This window comes from Pongo pygmaeus, chromosome 21 (assembly GCF_028885625.2).
Source record: "Pongo pygmaeus isolate AG05252 chromosome 21, NHGRI_mPonPyg2-v2.0_pri, whole genome shotgun sequence".
NCBI lineage: Eukaryota > Metazoa > Chordata > Mammalia > Primates > Hominidae > Pongo > Pongo pygmaeus.
Window position 1 is genome coordinate 12,822,680 of NC_072394.2, and position 21,648 is coordinate 12,844,327.

Genomic DNA, 21,648 nt, shown 5'->3' on the forward strand with positions numbered 1-21,648 from the left:
CCTCCCACCTCAGCCTCCTGAGCAGCTGGGACAACAGCTGGGTGCCATCCTACCTGGCAGGTCTATGATGCATTTTTAGTTAGTTTTTGTAAAGGGAGTAATGTCTGTCCAGATTCTTCTTTTTATTTTTCATGTGGATGTCCAATTGTTCCAGCACCATTTGCTGTAGAGACTATTTTTGCTCCTTTGTCAAAGCTCAGTTGACTGTGTTTATGTGGGTCTATTTCTGGGCTTACTATTCTGTCCCATTGATCTATTTGTTTATTCTTTCACAGATATCACACTGTCTTGATTACTGTATAGCCTTTTAGTAAGTCTTGAAGTCAGGCATGTCAGTCTTCCAACTTCGTTTTCTCCTTCAATATTAAGCTGGCTCTCCTGGGTCTTTTGCCTCTCCACGTAAACTTTAGAATCAGTTTGTCAATATCTTTTTGTAAAAAAAAAAATTTTTTTTGAGACAGGATCTTGCTCTGTTTCCCAGGCTGGAGTGCAGTGGTGCGATCTTGGCTTACTGCAGCCTTGACTTCCCAAGCTCAAGTGACCCTCCCACTTCAGCCTCTCAAGTAGCTGGGACTACAGGTGCATGCCACCACACCCAGCTATTTTTTTTTTTTTTATAGGGTCTGGCTGTGTTGCTCAGGCTGGAGTGCAATGGCACAATCTTAGGTCACTCACTACAATCTCTGCCTCTGGGGCTGAAACCATTGTCTCACCTCAGCCTCCTGAGTAGCTGGGACTACAGGTGCATGCCACTATGCCTGGCCAATTTTTGTATTTTTTTGTAAAGATGGGGTTTTGCCATGTTGCCCAGGCTGGTCTCAAACTCCTGACCTCAAGCAATCCACCCACCTTGGCCTCCCAAAGTGCTGGGATTACAGGCATAAGCCACCACTCCCGACCTAATTATTTATTTATTTTTTGTAGAGACAAGTCTCACTGTTGCCCAGGCTGGTTGGTCTTGATCTCCTGGGCTTAAGCAATCCTCCCACCTTGGCCTCCCAAAGTGCTGGGATTACAGGTGTGAGCCACCACTGTGCCCAGCCATCAATATCTATAAAATAGAACTTGCTGGGAGCTTGACTGGGATTGCATTGAATCTATTGGCCAAACAGAGAAGAAGTGGCATCCTGGTGATATTGAGTCCTTCTAGTAATGAACATGGAATTTCTCTTTATTTATTTAGTTCTTTGATTTATTTCATTAGAGTTATGTCATATTCCTTATATAGATCTTATACATAATTTGTTAGATTTGTATCTAATTCATTTTGGGGGCTGCTAATATAAAAGGTATTGAATTCTTCATTTCAAATTTCACTTGTTCATTGCTGGTATACAGGAATGGCATTGACTTTTTTGTATTAACCTTATATCCTGCAACCTTGTTAAAATGGCTTCTTAGTTCCAGGAGGGTTGTTTTTATTTTTGTTTGTTTGTTTTGGTTTTGTCTATTCTTTCAGATTTTCTGTATAAACAATCATGCCATCTGTGAACAAAGACAGATTTATTTTTTCCTCCACAATCTGTATACTTTTTATTTTCTTCTCTTACCTTGTAGTGTTATCTAGGACTTTCAGTATAATGTTGAAAAGGAGTGGTAAAATGGGCCACCTTTGCCTTGCTCCTGCTCCTAATGAGAAAGCTTCTAGTTTCCCACCATTAAGTATAATGTTAGCTTGATATTCTTTATCAAGTTGAAGAAGTTCTCTCTATTCTGTTTACTGAGAGTAATTATTATGAATAGGTATATTGAATTTTGTCAAATGCTTTTTCTGCATCTATCGATAAGTGATTTTTCTTCCTTAGCAAGTTGATGTAGTTGATTATGTGAACTGGTTTTCAAATATTGGACTAGCTTTAAATACCTAGAATAAATCCCACTTGATTGTGATGTATAAATTTTTTTTATACATTATTGAATTTGATTGATTTGTTAATATTTTGCTGAGGATTTTGTGTCTACAATCATAATAGATATTGGCCTATAATTTCCTTTCCTATTTTTTTGTTGTTGTTGTTTGTTTTTTTCAGACAGAGTCTCATTCTGTCACCCAGGCTCGAATGCAGTGGCGCGATCTCAGCTCCCTGCAACCTCCTCCTCCTGGGTTCAAGTGATTCTCATGCCTCGGCCTCCTAAGTAGCTGGGATTACAAGCGTGTGTCACCACACCCAGCTAATTTTTATATTTTTGGTAGAGATGGGGTTTCCCCATGTTGGCCAGGCTGGTCTCGAACTCCTCACCTCAAGTGATCTGCCCACCTCGGCCTCCCAAAGTGCTGGGATTACAGGTGTGAGCCTCCACACCCAATCAGTTTCTTTTCCTTCTAATGTCTTTGTCTGGTTTTGTTATTATGGTAATGTTGGCCTCATAGGGTGAGTTAGAACGTATTCCCTCAGCTTCTAGCTTCTGAAAGAGATTATAAAGGATTGATATAATTTCTTCCTTAAGGCCGCACAGCAGCTCACTCCTGTAATCTCAGGATTTTGGGAAGCCAAGGTGGGCAGATCACCTGAGGTCAGGAGTTCAAGACCAGACTGGCCAACATGGTGAAACCTCATCTCTACTAAAAATACAAAAATTAGCCAGGTGTGGTGGCACATGCCTGTAATCCCAGCTACTCAGGAAGCTGAGACAGAAGAATCACTTGAACTCAGGAGGCGGAAGTTGCAGTGAGCTGAGATTGAGCCACTGCACTCCAGTCTGGGCAACAGAGTGAGACTCCATCTCAAAAAATAAAAATTTATTCCTTAAATGTTTGGTAGAGCCCATCAATGAACTCATCTGGGTCTGGTGTTTTCGATTTTGGACAGTTGTTAATTACTGATCCAGTTTAATATTATATATAATGAATATATATATGAATGTATATATTTATATATACGAATGAATATACAATCTGAACATATATATATATATATGTTCAGATTGCCTATTTCTTTTTGTGGGAATTTTGGCAGAAGTGTATTTTATTGAATTGGTCCATTTCATCTAGTTATCAAATTTGTGGGCATATAGTTTTTCATAATAGTCCTTTATATCCTTTTGCTATCTATGAGATCTGTAGTGATGATCCTTTTTTCATTATGATATTAGTAATTTGTGTCCTCTTTCTCTTTTTTTTCCCTGTGGTCAGCCTGGTTAGAGTCTTATCCATTTTATTTATCTTTTCAAAAACCAGCTGTTGGTTTCATTGATTTTTTTTCTGTTGACTTCTTATTTTCTTATTTTTTTTAATTTTTTGAGATGGAGCCTCACTCTGTTGCCTAGGTTGGAGTGCAGTGACACAATCTTGGCTCACTTTGACCTCCCCCTCCTGGGTTCAAGCGATTCTCCTGCCTCAGCCTCCCAAGTAGCTTAAGGGATTACAGGCACCCACCACCACACCTGGCTAATTTTTGTAATTTTTTAGTAGAGGCAAGGTTTCACCATGTTAGCCAAGCTGGTCTTGAACTCCTGACCTCAGGTGATGCATCTGCCTTGGCATCCCAAACTGTTGGGATTACAGGTGTGAGCCACTGCACCTGGCTGACTTCCTATTTTCAATTTCTTTGACTTTGGCTGTAATTTTTTTTTTTTTTTTTTTTTTTTTTTGAGATGGAGTTTTGCTCTTGTTGCCCAGGCTGGAGTGCAATGGTGCAATCTCGGCTCACTGCAACCTCTACCTCCCAGGTTCAAGCAATTCTCCTGCCTCAGCCTCCCAAGTAGCTGAGATGACAGGCATGCATCACCATGGCTGGCTAATTTTGTATTTTTTGTAGAGATGGGGTTTCACTATGTTGGTCAGGCTGGTCTCAAACTCCTGACCTCAGGTGATCCACTCACCTCAGCCTCCCAAAGTAGTGAGATTACAGGCATGAGCTGCCGTGCCCAGCCTCAGCTATAATTTTTATTGTTTATTTCTCTCTGTTTACTTTGATTTAATTTGCTCTTCTTTTTCTAATTTCCTAAGGTGGAAGTTTATATGATTGATTTTTCTATTGTGTTTTTTTTTTCTATAAGACTAGTCAAGTGCAGTGGTGAGAAGGGGAGAAAGAGTAGAACAAGGAGTTTGATCTGTAACTGAGTGTGAACAATCAATTGAGATAACTCAGTACCTTCAGACCAGCCTAGATGATTGATTTTTTATCTTTCTTCTTTTCAAATAAATGCATTCAATGCTGTAAATTTTCTTGTAAGTACTACTTTCACCGCATCTCATAAATATTAGTGCTATGTTTTCACTTTTATTTAGTTTAAAATATTTTTAAATTTCTTTTGAGATTTCTTCTTTGAGCCATGTGTTATGTAGAAGCAGTTAATCTCCACATATTTGAAGACTTTCTGGTTACTTTTTGTTATTGATTTCTAGTTAAATTCCACTGTGGTCTGAGAACAGACATTGCATAATTTCTACTTTTTTTATTTGTTTTTTTAATTTTTAATTTTTGTGAGTACATGGTAGGCATATATATTTATGGGGTAATGAGATGTTTTGATACAGGGATGTGATGCATAATAGTCACATCATGGAAGATGGAGTATCCATCCCCTCAAGCATTTATCCTTTGTGTTACAATCCAATTATACTTCTTTAGTTATCTTTAAAAGTACAGTTAAATTATTATTGACTGTAGTCACCTGTTGTGCTACCAAATACTAGCCCCTAGTCATTCATTCTTTTTTTGCGTGCCCATCAATCATCTCTACCTTCCCCTCATAACCCCCACTACCCTTCCATCCTTCTACTGTCTACCTCCATGGGTTCAATTGTTTTTATTTTTAGACCCCACAAATAAGTGAGGACATACAATGTTTATCTTTCTGTGCCTGGCTTAATTCATTTAACATAATGACCTCCAGTTTCATCCATGTTGTTATAAATGACTGAATCTTGTTCTTCCTTTATGGCTGCATAGTACTCCATTGGGTATAAGCAGCACATTTTCTTTATCTAGTCATCTGTTGTTGGACACTTAGGTTGCTTCCAAATCTTGGCTGTTGTGAACAGAGCTGCAAAAAACAAGGGAGTGCAGATATCTCTTCAATATATTGATTTTCTTTCTATTGGAAATATACCCAGCAGTGGGATTGCTGGATCATATGGTAGCTCCATTTTTAGTTTGTTAAGGAATCTCCAAACTCTTCTCCATAACGGTTGTACTAATTTACATTCCCACCAACAGTGTACAAGGGCTCCCCTTTCTCCACATCCTTGCCAACATTTGTTATTGTCTGTCTTTTGAATAAAAGCCATTTTAACTGGGGTGAGATGATACCTCGTTGTAGTTTTAATCTGCATTTCTCTGATAATCAATGATGTAGAGCACCTTTTCATATACCTGTTTGCCACTTGTATGTCTTCTTTTGAGAAATGTCTATTCAAATATTTTGGCCATTTTTTGATGAGATTATTAGATTTTCTTTCCCTATAGAGTTGTTTGAGCTCCTTATATATTCTCGTTGATCCCTTGTCAGATGGATAGTTTGCAAATATTTTCTCCCATTCTCTGGGTTGTCTCTCTATTTTGTTGATTGTTTCCTTTGCTGTGCAGAAGCTTTTAACCTGATATGATCCCATTTGTCCATTTTTAATTTGGTTGCCTGTGCTTATGGGACATTACTCCAGAAATTTTTGCCCAGATTGATGTCCTGAAGACTTTTCTCAATGTTTTCTTATAGTTCGTAGTTTACTCTTTTAAATTTGTTCAAGTGTGTTTTATGGCCCCAAATGTGGTCCCTATCTTAGTGAATTTCTATGTGGTGGACAGAATGTGCATTCTGCTGTCGTTGGGTGAAGTAGTCTATAGATGTCAATTATGTCCAATTGATTGATGGTGTTGTGTATCACCGACTATGTCTTTACTGACTTTCCGCCTGCTAGGTGTGTCCATTTCTGATAGAGAGGTGTTGAAATCTCCAACTGTAATAGTGGATTTATGTATTTCTTCTTGCAGTTCTATCTGATTTTGCCTCATGTAGTTTGATGCTCTGTTGTTATGTGTGTACACATTAAGGATTGTTATGTCTTCTTGGATAACTGATCCATTTATCATTATGTAATGCCCCTCTTTATCCTTTATAACTTTCCTTGCTTTGAAGTCTGCTCTGTCTGATATTAATATAGCTAGTCCTCCTTTATTTTGATTCATGTAAACATGGTATATCTTTCTCCATTTATTTACTTTTTAATCGGTATGTGTCTTTATATGTGAAATGGGTTTCTTGTACACAACATGTAGTTGGTCCTGTTTTTTGATCCACATGATCATTTCTTTTTTTTTTTTTTTTTTTTTTTGAGATGGAGTTTCGCTCTTGTTGCCCAGGCTAGAGTGCGGTGGTGCAATCTCAGCTCGCTGCAAACTCCACCTCCTGGGTTCAAGTGATTCTCCTGCCTCAGCCTCCTGAGTAGCTGGAATTAAAGGCGCCCACCACCATGCTAATTTTTGTATTTTTTAGTAGAGATGGGGTTTCACCATATTGGCCAGGCTGGTCTCGAACTCCTGACCTCAGATGATCCGCCCACCTCAGCATCCCAAAGTGCTGGGATTAAAGGTGTGAGCCACTGCACCCGGCCAACATCCAAAGCTCTATCTTTTAATTGACGTATCTGAACCATTGACATTCAATGTAATTATTGATATAATTGGATTACAGTCTGCAAAATTTGCTTCTGCTTTCTATATGTTGCCCTTGCTCTTTTTCCCTATTTTTGTCTTCCACTCTTTTTTTTTTTTCCCCCCTTTTCTGGTCTTAATTGAGCATTTATATGATTTCAATTTTTTCTCCTTTCTTAGTATATTAGTTATACTTCTTTTTTCTTTTTACTTTTTTTAGTGATTGCCTTAGAGTTTGCAATATACATTTACAGCTAATTAAAACCTACTTTTAAATAATACTATACCACTTTACCAGTGGTGTGAGTACCTTATAATAAAATAATCCTAATTCTGGCTCATGCCTGTAATCCCAGCACTTTGAGAGGCTGAGGTGGGTGGATCACCTGGGGTCAGGAGTTCGAGACAAGCCTGGCCAACATGGCGAACCCCATCTCTATTAAAAATACAAAAATCAGCCAGGTGTGGTGGCATGCACCTGTCATTCCAGCTACTGGGGAGGCTGAAGGAAGAGAATGACTTAAACCTGAGAGGCGGAGGTTGCAGCGAGCCGAGCCCATGCTACAGCACTCCAGCCTGGGCGGCAAAGTGAGACTCCGTCTCAAAAAAAAAAAAAAAAAAAGTATCCTAATTCTTCCTTCCTGTCCCTTCTATCATTGCTGTCATTCGTTATACTTCTATATAAATACATATAAACATACACACACACGAGATATACACAGAAATCTACATGATCAAATACAATTGTTGCTATTATTTTGAATGAACTCTTATCTGATAGAACAATCAAGAATAAGAAAAATAGAAGTTTTCGGCCAGGTGCGGTGGCTCACGCCTGTAATCTCAGCACTTTGGGAAGCTGAGGTGGGCAGATCACCTGAGGTCAGGAGTTCCAGACCAACCTGGCCAACATGGTGAAACCCCGTCTCTACTAAATATACAAAAAAATTAGCCAGGCATGGTGGCGGGTGCCTATAGTCCCAGCTCTTCAGGAGGCTGAGGCAGGCGAATTCCTTGAACCCAGGAGGCGGAGGTTGCAGTGAGCCAAGATCACACCACTGCACTCCAGCCTGGGCAACAGAGTGAGACTCCATCTCAAAAAAAAAAAAAAGGAAAAATGGAAGTTTTCATTTTACTTTTATTTATTCCTTGTTCAGTGTACTTCCTTTCTTTATGTAGAGCTGATTTTCTGGCCTATATTTTTTCTTTGTCTCTAAACACCTTTTTTAGTATGGTGACTAACACCTGTAATCCCAGTACTTTAGGAGGCTGAGGCAGATCAGATTGCTTGAGGCCAGGAGTTCAAAACCAGCCTGGCCAACATGGTAAAATCCCTTCTGTAATAAAAATACAAAAATTAGCCAAGTGTGGTGGTGCACGCCTGTAATCCCAGCTACTTGGGAGGCTGAGACACAAGAATCACTTGCAACTGGGAAGCAGAAGTTGCAGTGAGCTGAGATCATGCCAGTGCACTCTAGCCTGGGTGACAGAGTGAGAGACTCTATCTCAAAAGAAAGAAAGAAGGAGAGAAAGAGAGACAGAGAGAGAGCGAGAGAGAGAGAGAGGGAGGGAGAGAGACAGGGAAAGACTATTTCTTGCAAGGCAGACCTACTGACAACAAATTACCCCAATTTTTCTTTGTCTGAGAAAGTCTTTTTCCTTCACTTTTAAAGGACAATTTTGCAGAATTCTAGGTGTTGGTATTTTCCTCTCACTTTAAATATTTCACTCTACTTTCTTCTTGCTTATATGGGTTCAGAGTTGAAGTTGGATGTAATTCTTATCTTTGATCCCTTATAGGTAGTTGTTTTTTCCCTCTGGCTTCTTTCAGAATGTTTTCCTTATCTTTTATTTTTTATAGCTTGAAAAATGATATGCCTAGTATAGGCTTTTGGTGGATTTTTCTGTCTTTTTGTTTTTTGTTTGGGATTTATCCTGCTTGATGTTCTCTAAGTTTCCTAGATCTGTGATTTGGTGTCTGACATTGATTTGGGGAAATTCTCAGTCATTATTGTTTCAAATATTTCTTCTGTTTCTTTTTTTCTTTCTAGTGTTCGCAGTATGCGTATGTGACATCTTTTATAACTGTTCCACAGTTCTTGTATATGCTGTTCTGCTTTTTTCCAGTCTTTGTTCTGGTTAACTAGCTTCTCCTGGGAGCAAATCTTGTTAAGAAGAGCAGAGTGCTCTGAGGAATTTCAAAATTGTTCCTTCTCCCCCACCCCTGCAGGAAGCATGAAGGGGTTTTCTTTTCTTTACTAATATTCTCTGATATACATTTACCGTGAGAACCTAGTTCTGCTCCTAGAGGTAACACTCACAAAAGTGTGGGGACCCCCCTCCCCTCCCCATGACTCTGGAGTTTTTAACTCTCAGACTTTTCCACAATCAACCTCTGGCAAATAATCAATTACAGTTCAGGATTTCCTTCCCTGGCACTGGTTCCAGTGCCGGTTTTTGCCCCAGTATATTGTGATTCTCTGTATTCACCTACCTATTTGTCTCTCCAGTTGTGGGGGGCAACATTTTACCTTGTGACCTCCCTTTTTTTTTTTTTTTTTTTTAACAGATCTAAGAAGAATTGTTGATGTTTCAGTTTGCTCAGCTTTTACCTACACTGGGATATTTAAAAGAACATCCCCAACCTACAAAATGAATAAATCTAATTTCTTATACACAAAATAATCAGGCTGGGCACGGTGGCTCACGTCTGTAATACCAGCACTTTGGGAGGCTGAGGCAGGCAGATCACTTGAGGTCAGGAGTTCAAGACCATCCTGACCAACATGGTGAAACCTCGTCTCTACTAAAAATACAAAAATTAGCTGAGCATGGGGGCACATGCCTGTAATTCCAGCTACTTGGGAGGCTGAGGCAGGAGAATTGCTTGAACACGGGAGGCGAAGGTTGCAGTAAGCGGAGATTGTACAACAGCACTCCAGCCTGGGTGACAGAGTGAGACTCCATCTCAAAAAAAAAAAAAAAAAAAAAAAAGAATTGATATAGCAAACTTCACTATTGTTTTATTTCAAGAAACTGCCACAGCCACTCTAACATTCAGGAACTGCCACCCTAATCAGTAAGCAGCCATCAACACTGTGGCAGGACTCTCCACTGGCAAAAAATTACAACTTGCTTTTAAATTAAGATATGTACATTTTTAAAGACATAATGCTTTTGTACACTTAAAAGACTACAGTATAGCATTTTTTTTTTGAGACAGAGTTCCACTCTTGTTGCCCAGGCTGGAGTGCAATGGTGTGATCTTGGCTCACTGCAACCTCTGCCTCCCGGGTTCAAGTGATTCTCCTGTCTCAGCCTTCCGAGTAGCTGGGATTACAAGCGCCCGCCACCATGCCCAGCTAATTTTTGTATTTTTAGTAGAGATGGGGTTTTGCCATGTTGGCCAGGCTGGTTTTGAACTCCTGACCTCAGGTAATCCACCCGCCTTGGCTTCTCAAAGTGCTGGGATTACAGACATGAGCCACTGCGCCTGGCCCAAAGCATAACTTTTATATGCACTGGGAAACTTAAAAAAAAAATGTGGACATAGTGAGACTCCGTCTCAAAAAAAAAAGTGACTTTTTAAATTGTGATATTCATTTTATTGCAGTGGTCTGGAACCATATCCAAAATATCTCTGTGGTATGCCTGTAATGGAAAAAGATATTCCATGCAAATAGTAACCAAAAGAGAGATGAAATGGCTATACTAATATAACCAAGTAGAATTAAGTAAACGACTGCTACAGGAGATCAAAGGGGACATTATGTAAAGATATAGGGTGAATTCACCAAGGTATAAAACAATGATAAACATGTGCACCAAATATTAGAGCTGCAAAATATTTGAAGGAAACATTGATAGAAGTGAAGGGAGAAATAGTTCTAAAATAATAGTTGGAGGTTTCAACACCACTTTCAATAATAGATAGAACAACCAGAGAGAATATTAATAAGAAAATAGAGGACCCGAACAAGTAATAAACCAAGTAGAACAAATAAGTCATATTCAAAACACTCCACCCAACATCAGCAGAATAGAATATTTTATCAAGTGTACATGGAACTTTCTCCAGGATACACAATGTGTAGACCACAAAACAATTCTTAATGAATTTTAAAAGATTGAAGTCATACAAAATGTATTTTTAGATCACAGTAGAATAAAGCTAGAAATCAATAACAGAAGGAAAGCTGAAAATGTAGAAATATATGAAAATTAAACAATACAATTTTAAACAACCAATAGGTCAAGGAAGAAATCACGAGGGAACTTATAAAATACCAAGAAGCAAATGAAAATAAAAGCACGACATACCAAAACTTATGGAATACAGTGAAAGCAGTGCCAAGAGAGAAATTTATAGCTAAAACCTACATATATTGAAAATGAAGAAATATCTCAAATCAATAACTTAATTTTACACTTTAAGGAAAAGCAAATAAAACACAAATCTAGCAGAAGAAAGGAAATAATAAAGACCAGAAAAAAGATAAATAAAATCAAAACTAGAAAAATAAGAGAAAATTAGCAAAACTGAAAGTTAGCTCTTCAAAAAGATCAATATAATTAACAAATGATTAGCTAAATTGATGAGGTAAAAAAAGAGAGAAGACTCAAATTACTAAAATCAGAAATAAAAGTATATACATTACTACCAATTTAAAGAAATGAAAGAGAATACTATGAACATTTGTATGTCAAGAAATTAAATAACTAGACAAAATCCTCACATTTCTAGAAACACACAATCTACAAAGACTGAATTATAAAGAAACAGAAAATCTGAGTAAACCTGTAACTAATATGGAGATTGATTTGGTAATCCAAAATCACCTAACAAAGAAATGCCTGGACCACATTTCTTTACTGACTGATTCTACCAAATATTTTAAAGAGAATTAACACCGATCTTTCTCAAACAGTTCTAAAAATTTGAAGAGAGTGGAGTACTTCCTAACTCACTCTATGAGGCCAAGCATCAACCTAATACCAAAACCCAAAAACACACTACAAAAAAGGAACAGACAAGTATTCCTTATGAATATTGATGTCAAATCCTCAATAAAATAATAGCAAACTGGAATCAGTGGCATTTTAAAAAAGATTATATACCTTTAACAAGTAAAATGTATTCCTAAAATACAAGAATGATTCAATATATGAAGATGAAATGAATACACATTAATAGACAAAAAAAAAAACAACACATGGTCATCTCAATTGATGCAGAAAAAGCATTTGGCAAAATCCAATCCTCTTTTGTGATAAAAACATTTAACAAAGTAAGAATAGAAGGAAACTACCTCAACATGATAAAAACCATTGCTATGATTTTAACGATGATGTCCCTTCCCAAATTCACGTTGAAACTTAATTCCCAGTGCAATTATAAGAGGTGTAGCTTTTTGAAGGTGACTAAATCACTAGGGCTCTGTCCACATAAACGAGATTGGCATCCTTATAAAAGGGCTGAAGTATGAAGGGAGCATTCTCTTGTCTTTCCACCTTCCAGGATGTGAGGCTACAGCAACAGGATGCCATCTTGGAGAGAGCAGCCCTCACCAGACACCAGTGGTAGTGCTTTGACCTTGGACTTCCTAGCTCCAGAACTGTAAAAAATAAATTTCTACTCTTTATAAAGTACCCAGTCTAAGGTATTTTGTTATAGCAGCACAAATGGACTAAGACAGCCATATATGAAAAATCCACAACTAACATCATTGGAGAATGATTGAAAACTTTCCCCCTAAGATCAGCAATAAAACAAGGATACCCACTTTTGGCAACATTTTTTTTTTTTGAGACTTAAAAGAGTCAAACTCTGCTGTTGCCCAGGCTGGAGTGCAGTGGTACAATCTTGGAACTACAACCTCCACCTCCCGTGTTCAAGTGATTCTCCCACCTCAGCCTCCCAAGTAGCCGGGATCATAGGCTGCATCACCATGCCCAGCTAATTTTTGTATTTTCAGTAGAGATGGGGTTTCACCGTGTTGGCCAGGCTGGTCTTGAACTCCTGACCTCAGGTGATCGACCTGCCTTGGACTCCCAAAGTGCTGGGATCAGAGGCATAAGCCACCATGCCCGGCCACACTTTTGCCACGTCTATTTAACATCATATTGAAAGTTCTAGCCAGAGCAATTAGGCAAGGAAAATAAATGAGGCATCCAGCAGGGCTCGGTGGCTCGTGCCTGTTATCCCAGCACTTTGGGAGGCTGAGGCAGGTGGATCACTAGGTCAGGAGTTTGAGACCAGCCTGGCCAAAACGGAGAAACCCCGTCCCTACTAAAAATAACAAAAATTAGTTGGGCATGGTGACCGGCACCTGTAATCCTAGCTACTCTGGAAGCTGAGGCAGGAGAATCGTTTGAACTCAGGAGGCGGAGGTTGCAATGAGCCGAGATCACGCCATTGCACTCCAGCCTGGACAACAGGGCAAGACCCCATTTAAAAAAAAATGAGGCATCCAATTGGAAAGGAAGAAATGAAATCATTTCTGTTAGAAGATTACTTGATCTTATATGTAGAAAACTCTAAAGATTGGTTTCATTAAAAGAAACTTTTAGAGCTAAACAACCCATTCAGGGCCAGGCACGGTGGCTCAAACCTGTAATCCCAACATTCTGGAAGGCCGAGGCGGGAGAATCACTTGAGGTCAGGAGGTGGAGACCAGCCTGGGCAACATGGTGAAACCCTGTCTCTACTAAAAATACAAAAATTAACCAGGCATGGTGGTGCACACCTGTAATCCCAGCTACTTGGGAGGCTGATGCAGGAGAATCCCTTGAACCCAAGAGGCAGAGGTTGTAGTGAGCCAGGATCATGCCACTGCAGTCCAGCCTGAGTGACAGAGTGATACTCCATCTCAAAAAAAAAAAAAAAAAAAAAAAAAAAAGGCCAGGCGCAGTGGCTCATGCTTGTAATCCTAGCACTTTGGGAGGCCAAGGTGGGCGGATCACCTGAGGTCAGGAGTTCAAGACCAGCCTGGCCAACATGGCAAAAACCCATCTCTACTAAAAATACAAAAATTAGCCAGATATGGTGGCAGGCACCTGTAATCCCAGCTACTTGGGATGCTGAGACAGGAGAATCACTTGAACCCAGGAGGCAGAGGTTGCAGTGAGCTGAGATTTCGCCACTGCACTCCAGCCTGGGTGACAGAGACTCCATCTCAAAAAAAAGTTCTACTTACAACAACATCAAAAATAATAGAATATTTAGAAATTACCAAAGGAAGCAAAAGACTTTACATAGAAAACTATACAACGTTTCTGAAAGAAATTTGAAGACATTATTAAATGTAAAGTCATCTCTAATTCATAGAGTGGAAGACTTAATATTGACAACATGACGATATCATCCAAAGCTATCTACATTCTGTATAATCTCCATCTCCATCAAAATCCAACATGATTGTTTTTCATAAAAAGAAAATCCATTATAAAATCGATAGGGAATATCAAGTGACCCTTAACTGCCAAAACAATCTTTTTTTTTTTTTTTTTTGAGATGGAGTCTTCCTCTGTCACCCAGGCTGGAGTGCAGTGCTGCAATCTTGGCTCACTGCAAGCTCTGCCTCCTGGGTGCAAGTGATTCTCATGCCTCAGCCTCCTGGGTAACTGGGACTACAGGCATGCACCACAATGCCCAGCTAATTTTTGTAGTTTTAGTAGAGACAGACCATGTTGGTCAGGCTGGTTTTGAACTCCTGACCTCAAGTGGTCCACCTGCCTCACCTTCCCAAAGTGCTGGGATTACAGGAGTCAGCCATCATGCCCAGCCTCCAAAACAATCTTAAAAAGAACAAAGTTGGAGGACTCATGCTTTTTTGTTGCAAAACTTACTACAAAGCTGTAGTAATCAAAACAGTGTGGTTCTGACTGGCAATAAGGACAGACATATAGGCCACTACAGGACAATAAAGTGTAGAAATAAACCTATACATGATTAATTGATTTTCAACAAGGGTGCTAAGATAATTCAATTGGGAAAGGACAGTCTTTTCAAATTTTCAGGGGGAAAATTGTATATCTAAATGCAAAGGAATGAAGTTGGACCTTACCTTACACAATACACACAAATTAACTCAAAGTGGATCAAAGACCTAAACAAAGAGTTAAAGTTACAAAAATGTTAGAAGAAAACACAGGGAAAAAGCCTCATGACATTCAATTTGACAATAATTTCTGGTAGAATTTGGCTGTGAATCCGTCTGGTCCTGGAGTTTTTTTGGTTGGTAAGCTATTAATTATTGCTTCAATTTCAGAACCTGTTATTGATTTATTCAGGGATTCAACTTCTTCCTGGTTTAGTCTTGAGAGGGTGTATGTGTCGAGGAATTTATCCATTTCTTCTAGATTTTCTAGTTTATTTGCATAGAGGTGTTTATAGTATTCTCTGATGGTAGTTTGTATTTCTGTGGGATCGGTGGTGGTATCCCCTTTATCATTTTTTAATGCATCTATTTGATTCTTCTCTCTTTTCTTCTTTATTTGTCTTGCTAGTGGTCTATCAATTTTGCTGATCTTTTCAAAAAACCAGCTCCTGGATTCATTGATTTTTTGAAGGGTTTTTTGTGTCTCTATTTCCTTCGGTTCTGCTCTGATCTTAGTTATTTTTTGCCTTCTGCTTGCTTTTGAATGTGTTTGCTCTTGCTTCTCTAGTTCTTTTAATTGTGATGTTAGGGTGTCAATTTAGATCTCTCCTGCTTTCTCTTCTGGGCATCTAGTGCTATAAATTTCCCTCTACACACTGCTTTAAATGTGTCCCAGAGATTCTGGTATGTTGTGTCTTTGTTCTCACTGGTTTCAAAGAACATATTTATTTCACAGCCGAATTCTACCAGAGGTACAAAGAGGAGCTGGTTCCATTCCTTCTGAAACTATTCCAATCAATAGAAAAAGAGGGAATCCTCCCTAATTCATTTTATGAGGCCAACATCATCCTGATACCAAAGCCTGGCAGAGACGCAACAAAAAAAGAGAATTTTAGACCAATATCCCTGATGAACATCGTTGCAAAAATCCTCAATAAAATACTGGCAAACCGAATCCAGCAGCACATCAAAAAGCTTATCCACCACGATCAAGTTGGCTTCATCCCTGGGATGCAAGGCTGGTTCAACATACGCAAATCAATAAACGTAATCCAGCATATAAACAGAACCAAAGACAAAAACCACATGATTATTTCAATAGATGCAGAATAGGCCTTTGACAAAATTCAACAGCCCTTTATGCTAAAAACTCTCAATAAATTAGGTATTGATGGGACGTATCTCAAAATAATAAGAGCTATTTATGACAAACCCACAGCCAGTATCATACTGAATGGGCAAAAACTGGAAGCATTCCCTTTGAAAACTGGCACAAGACAGGGATGCCCTCTCTCACCACTCCTATTCAACATAGTGTTGGAAGTTCTGGCCAGGGCAATCAGGCAGGAGAAAGAAATAAAGGGTATTCAATTAGGAAAAGAGGAAGTCAAATTGTCCCTGTTTGCAGATGACTTGATTGTATATGTAGAAAACCCCATCATCTCAGCCCAAAATCTCCTTAAGCTGATAGGCAACTTCAGCAAAGTCTCAGGATACAAAATCAATGTGCAAAAATCACAAGCATTCCTATACACCAATAACAGACAAACAGAGAGCCAAATCATGAGTGAACTCCCATTCACAATTGCTTCAAAGAGAATAAAATACCTAGGAATCCAACTTACGATGGATGTGAAGGACCTCTTCAAGGAGAACTACAAACCACTGCTCAGTGAAATAAAAGAGTTCACAAACAAATGGAAGAACATTCCATGCTCATGGGTAGGAAGAATCAATATTGTGAAAATGGCCATACTGCCCAAGGTAATTTACAGATTCAATGCCATCCCCATCAAGCTACCAATGACTTTCTTCACAGAATTGGAAAAAACTACTTTAAAGTTCATATGGAACCAAAAAAGAGCCCACATTGCCAAATCAATCCTAAGCCAAAAGAACAAAGCTGGAGGCATCACACTACCTGACTTCAGACTATACTACAAGGCTACAGTAACCAAAACAGCATGGTACTGGTACGAAAACAGAGATATAGACCAATGGAACAGACTAGAGCCCTCGGAAATAATACCACACATCTACAACCATCTGATCTTTGACAAACCTGACAAAAACAAGCAAAGGGGAAAGGATTCCCTATTTAATAAATGGTGCTGGGAAAACTGGCTAGCCATATGTAGAAAGCTGAAACTGGATCCCTTCTTTACACCTTATGCAAAAATTAATTCAAGATGGATTAAAGACTTAAATGTCAGACCTAAAACCATAAAAACCCTAGAGGAAAACCTAGGCAATACCATTCAGGCCATAGGCATGGGCAAGGACTTCATGTCTAAAACACCAAAAGCAATGGCAACAAAAGCCAAATTGACAAATGGGATCTAATTAAACTAAAGAGCTTCTGCACAGCAAAAGAAACTACCATCAGAGTGAACAGGCAACCTACAGGACAGGAGAAAATATTTACAATCTACCCATCTGACAAAGGGTTAATATCCAGAATCTACAAAGAACTTAAACAAATTTACAAGAAAAAATCAAACAGTCCCATCAAAAAGTGGGCAAAGGATATGAACAGACACTTCTCAAAAGAAGACATTTATGCAGCCAACAGACACATGAAAAAATGCTCACCATCACTGGCCATCAGAGAAATGCAAATCAAAACCACAATAAGATACCATCTCACACCAGTTAGAATGGCAATCATTAAAAAGTCAGGAAGCAACAGGTGCTGGAGAGGATGTGGAGAAATAGAAACACTTTTACACTGTTGGTGGGACTGTAAACTAGTTCAACCATTGTGGAAGACAGTGTGGTGATTCCTCAAGGATCTAGAACTAGAAATACCATTTGACCCAGCCATCCCATTACTGGGCATATACTCAAAGGATTATAAATCATGCTGCTATGCTGCTATAAAGACATATGCACACATATGTTTATAGCGGCACTATTCACAATAGCAAAGACTTGGAACCAACCCAAATGTCCATCAATGATAGACTGGATTAAGAAAATGTGGCACATATATACCATGGAATACTATGCAGCCATAAAAAAGGGTGAGTTCATGTCCTTTTTAGAGACATGGATGAAGCTAGAAACCATCATTCTGAGCAAACTATCACAAGGATGGAAAATCAAACACCACATGTTCTCTTGTAGGTGGGAATTGAACAATGAAAACACTTGGACACAGGGTGGGGAACATCACACACTGGGGCCTGTCATGGGGTGGGGGGACTGGGGAGGGATGGCATTAGGAGATATACCTAATGTAAATGATGAGTTAAGGGGTGCAGCACACCAACATGGCACATGTATACATATGTAACAAACCTGCACGTTGTGCACATGTACCCTAGAACTTAAAGTAAAATTATAAAAAGAAAAAAAAAAACAATAATTTATTCAGTATGATGCCAAAAGCACAGACAATAAAAGGGATAAACAAATAAATTGGACTTTATCAAAATTAAAACCTTTTGTATACATAAGGACTCTATCAGTAGAGTGAAAATGCAACCTATAGGATGGGAAAACATATTTGCAAGTTATAGATCTGATAAGAGGTTAATATCCAGAATATATAAAGAATGCCTACAACTCAGCAACAAAAAATCAAGCAATTCAATTTAAAAAACAAAAGGCCGGGTGCGGTGGCTCACACCTGTAATCCCAGGACTTTGGGAGGCCGAGGTGGGCAGATCACCTGAGGTCAGGAGTTTGAGACCAGTCTGACCAACATGGAGAAACCCCGTCTCTACTAAAAACACAAAATTAGCTGGGTATGGTGGCACATGCCTGTAATCCCAGCTACTTGGGAGGCTGAGGCAGGAGAGTCGCTTGAACCCCAGGAGACAGAGGTTGCAGTGAGCCAAGATTGTGCCATTGCACTCCAGCCTGGGCAACAAGAACAAAACTCCGCCTCAAAAAAAAAAAAGCAAAAGACTCAAACATTCTCTAAATAAGATATATGAATGGCCAATAAGCAAATGAAAAGATGTTCAACATCCACTAATCATTAGGGAAATGCAAATAAAAACCTTAATGTCATACCATTTCACACTTCTTGGGATAACTGCTGTTATACAAAAAAAAAGATGAAAGAAAAAGAAAATAGCATTGGCAAGTGTATTAGTCCGTTCTTGCACTGCTATAAATAAATACCTGAGACTGGGTAATTTATGAAGAAAAGAGGTTTAATTGGCTCATGGTTCTGAGGGCTGTACAGGAAGCATAGCAGCATCTGCTTCTGGGGAGGCCTCAGGAAACTCACAATCATGACAGAAGGTGAAGGGGAAGCAAGCATGTCTTTCATGGCTGGAGCAGGAGGAAGAGAGGAAATGGGGTGGTGCTACACACTTTTAAACAACCAGATCTCATGAGAACTTACTCACTATACAGTACCAAGTGGGGTGGTGCTGAGCCATTCATGAGAACTCCACCCCAATAATCCAGTCACCTCCCACCAAGCCCCACCTCCAACACTGGGGATTACAATTAGACATGAGATTTGCGCAGGGACACAGACCTAAACCATATCAGCAAGGATATCTAGAATTTAGAACCCTTGTGCCTTGCTGGTGGGGATGTAAAATGATACACCCTCTGTGGAAAACAGGATGGCAGTTCCTTAAAAAGTTAGATATGGAATTTCCTTATGATCTAGCAATTCCACTCCCGGGTTTACATCCCAATGAACCCATAGGGGAAAAAAAGTTGACAATATCATAAATTAAAAATGAGTTTTTGACTTTTTTTTTTCTTTTGAGACAGAGTCTCACTCTGTCGCCCAGGCTGGAGTGCAGTGGTGTTGTCTGGGCTCACTGTAACCTCCACCTCCCGGGTTCAAGTGATTCTCCTGCCTCAGGCTCCTAAGTAGCTGGAATTACAAGTGTGTGCCACCATGCCCGGCTAATTTTTGTATTTTTAATAGAGACAGGGTTTCACCATGTTGGCCAGGCTGGTCTCAAACCCCTGACCTCAAGTGATCTGCCCGCCTCTGGCTCCCAAAGTTCTGGGATTGCAGGCATGAGCCACTGCGCCCGTAATTTGTTTTGTTTTTCTGAGACGGAGTCTCATTTTGTCACCCAGGCTGGAGTGCAGTGGCGCGATCTCGGTTCACTGCAACCTCTACCTTCCAGGTTCCAGGGATTCTCCTACCTCAGCCTCCCGGGTAGCTGGGATTACAGGCATGCTCCATCATGCCTGGCTAATTTTTGTATTTTTAATAGAGACGGGGTTTCACCATGTTGGCCAGGCTGGTCTCGAACTGCTGACATCAGGTGGTCTGCCTGCCTCAGCCTCCCAAAGTGTTAGAATTACTGGCATCAGCCACCCTGCCCGGCCAGAGTTTTTGACTTTTGATATTTTCAACTTATGATGGATTTATCTGGACACAACCCCATCATAAGTTGAGAAGCATACTGAATGTCTATCACTTCCACACCATTGTAAAGTGGAAAAATCATAAGTCAAGCCGTCATAACTCTGGAATTGTCTGCATATCCGAAAAAATTGAAAGCAAGGATCAGAATCTGGCACACCAACATTCACAGTAGCATTATTCACAATTGCCAAAAGGTAGAAACATCTCAAATGTCCATCAGCAGATGAATGGATGAACAAAATGTTGTATATACATCCAATGGAATATTATTAAGCCTTAAAGAGGAAGGAAGTTCTGACACGTGCTACAACATAAATGAACCTCAAAGGCATTATTGCTAAGTGAAATAAGTCACACACAAAAGGACAAATATTGCATAATTCCACTTATATAAGGCACCTAACATAGGCAAATTCATAGAGGCAGAAAGCAGAATAGCGCTTACCAGGGGCTAGAGGGAGGGGAAATAGGGAGTTACGTTTTAATGGACACAGTTTCTGTTTGGATAGATGAAAAAGTTATGGAGATGAATAGTAGTGCTGGTTGCACTACAGTATGAGTGTACTTAATGCCCCTGAGTTGTACACTTAAATATGGTTTACATAGTAAATTGTATGCTATGTGTATTTTACACAATTTTAAAAAGATGAACTATGAGTTAAAAGCATTGGGTAAATAAGTAGAATTTCAAAAAAGCATTTAAAAAATTATTTCCAAGTGTGCTTTTCCAGAGCAGACTAGATACCACTGAAGTAAGAGAGACCCATCGATTAGAATAGAGATAGGAAGGCAAATAAAATTAAAATGACCAGAGTTTAAAAAGGATTAGACAGAAAGTAATAAATGTGACAGGCAGGCACAGGAGATCCAATAGGCACATAATTCATGTCCCTGAAGGAGAAATTTGAATAGAACAGAAAATGTATTTACAGATGTAATTTAAAAAATTTTCCAGAGTTAAAAGTATGAATCTAAAAATTGAATGGGTACCTCATGTCCAAGGAAAATAGACTCAAAAATATATTCTTGTAAAGTTATTGGACTTCAAAGATAAAGAAAGTATGCTTTAAGCAACTATGCAAAGTAATTAACTAAAAGGAGAAAATTAGACCGGCCTCCAAGTTGCCACAGCTATATTTGATATTTGAGGACAGATGGGTAAAGTCTATATAGTCTTCATGCAAAGAAAGTGTGACCCAAGAAATTTTTACTCAGCTGAACTGTACTTCAGGGACAAAGGCAACACAAACATGTTTTTTAATGTGCAAGAATTAAGGAAATATAGTTTCTACAACACTTTTTAAAAGATTCTAATAGAGGGTAAATGGAGAAAAGACACAGAAGGGACTGGTGATGACCATCAAATCCATTTAAAGATGCAACTAAGATGAAAACAAACATGGCAATTATGGTTAAACAACAAAATGTAGGCCAGGCGTGGTGGCTCACGCCTGTAATCCCAGCACTCTGGGAGGCTGAGGCAGGTGGATCACATGAGGTCAGGAGTTCGAGACCAGCCTGGCCAACATGGAGAAAGCCCATCTCTACTAAAAATACAAAAATTAGCTGGGCATGGTGGCACGCCTGTAATCCCAGCTACTTG

The 21,648-nt window shown here is 39.2% G+C and overlaps 1 protein-coding gene across 1 annotated transcript in view; it reads right to left on the bottom strand.

Annotated features, from left to right (window-relative positions):
- The window catches only part of OVOL2 (ovo like zinc finger 2), a 107,756-nt gene that overhangs the window by 83,791 nt on the left and 2,317 nt on the right, over window positions 1-21,648 (bottom strand). The gene's annotated exons all lie outside the window — the stretch shown is intronic.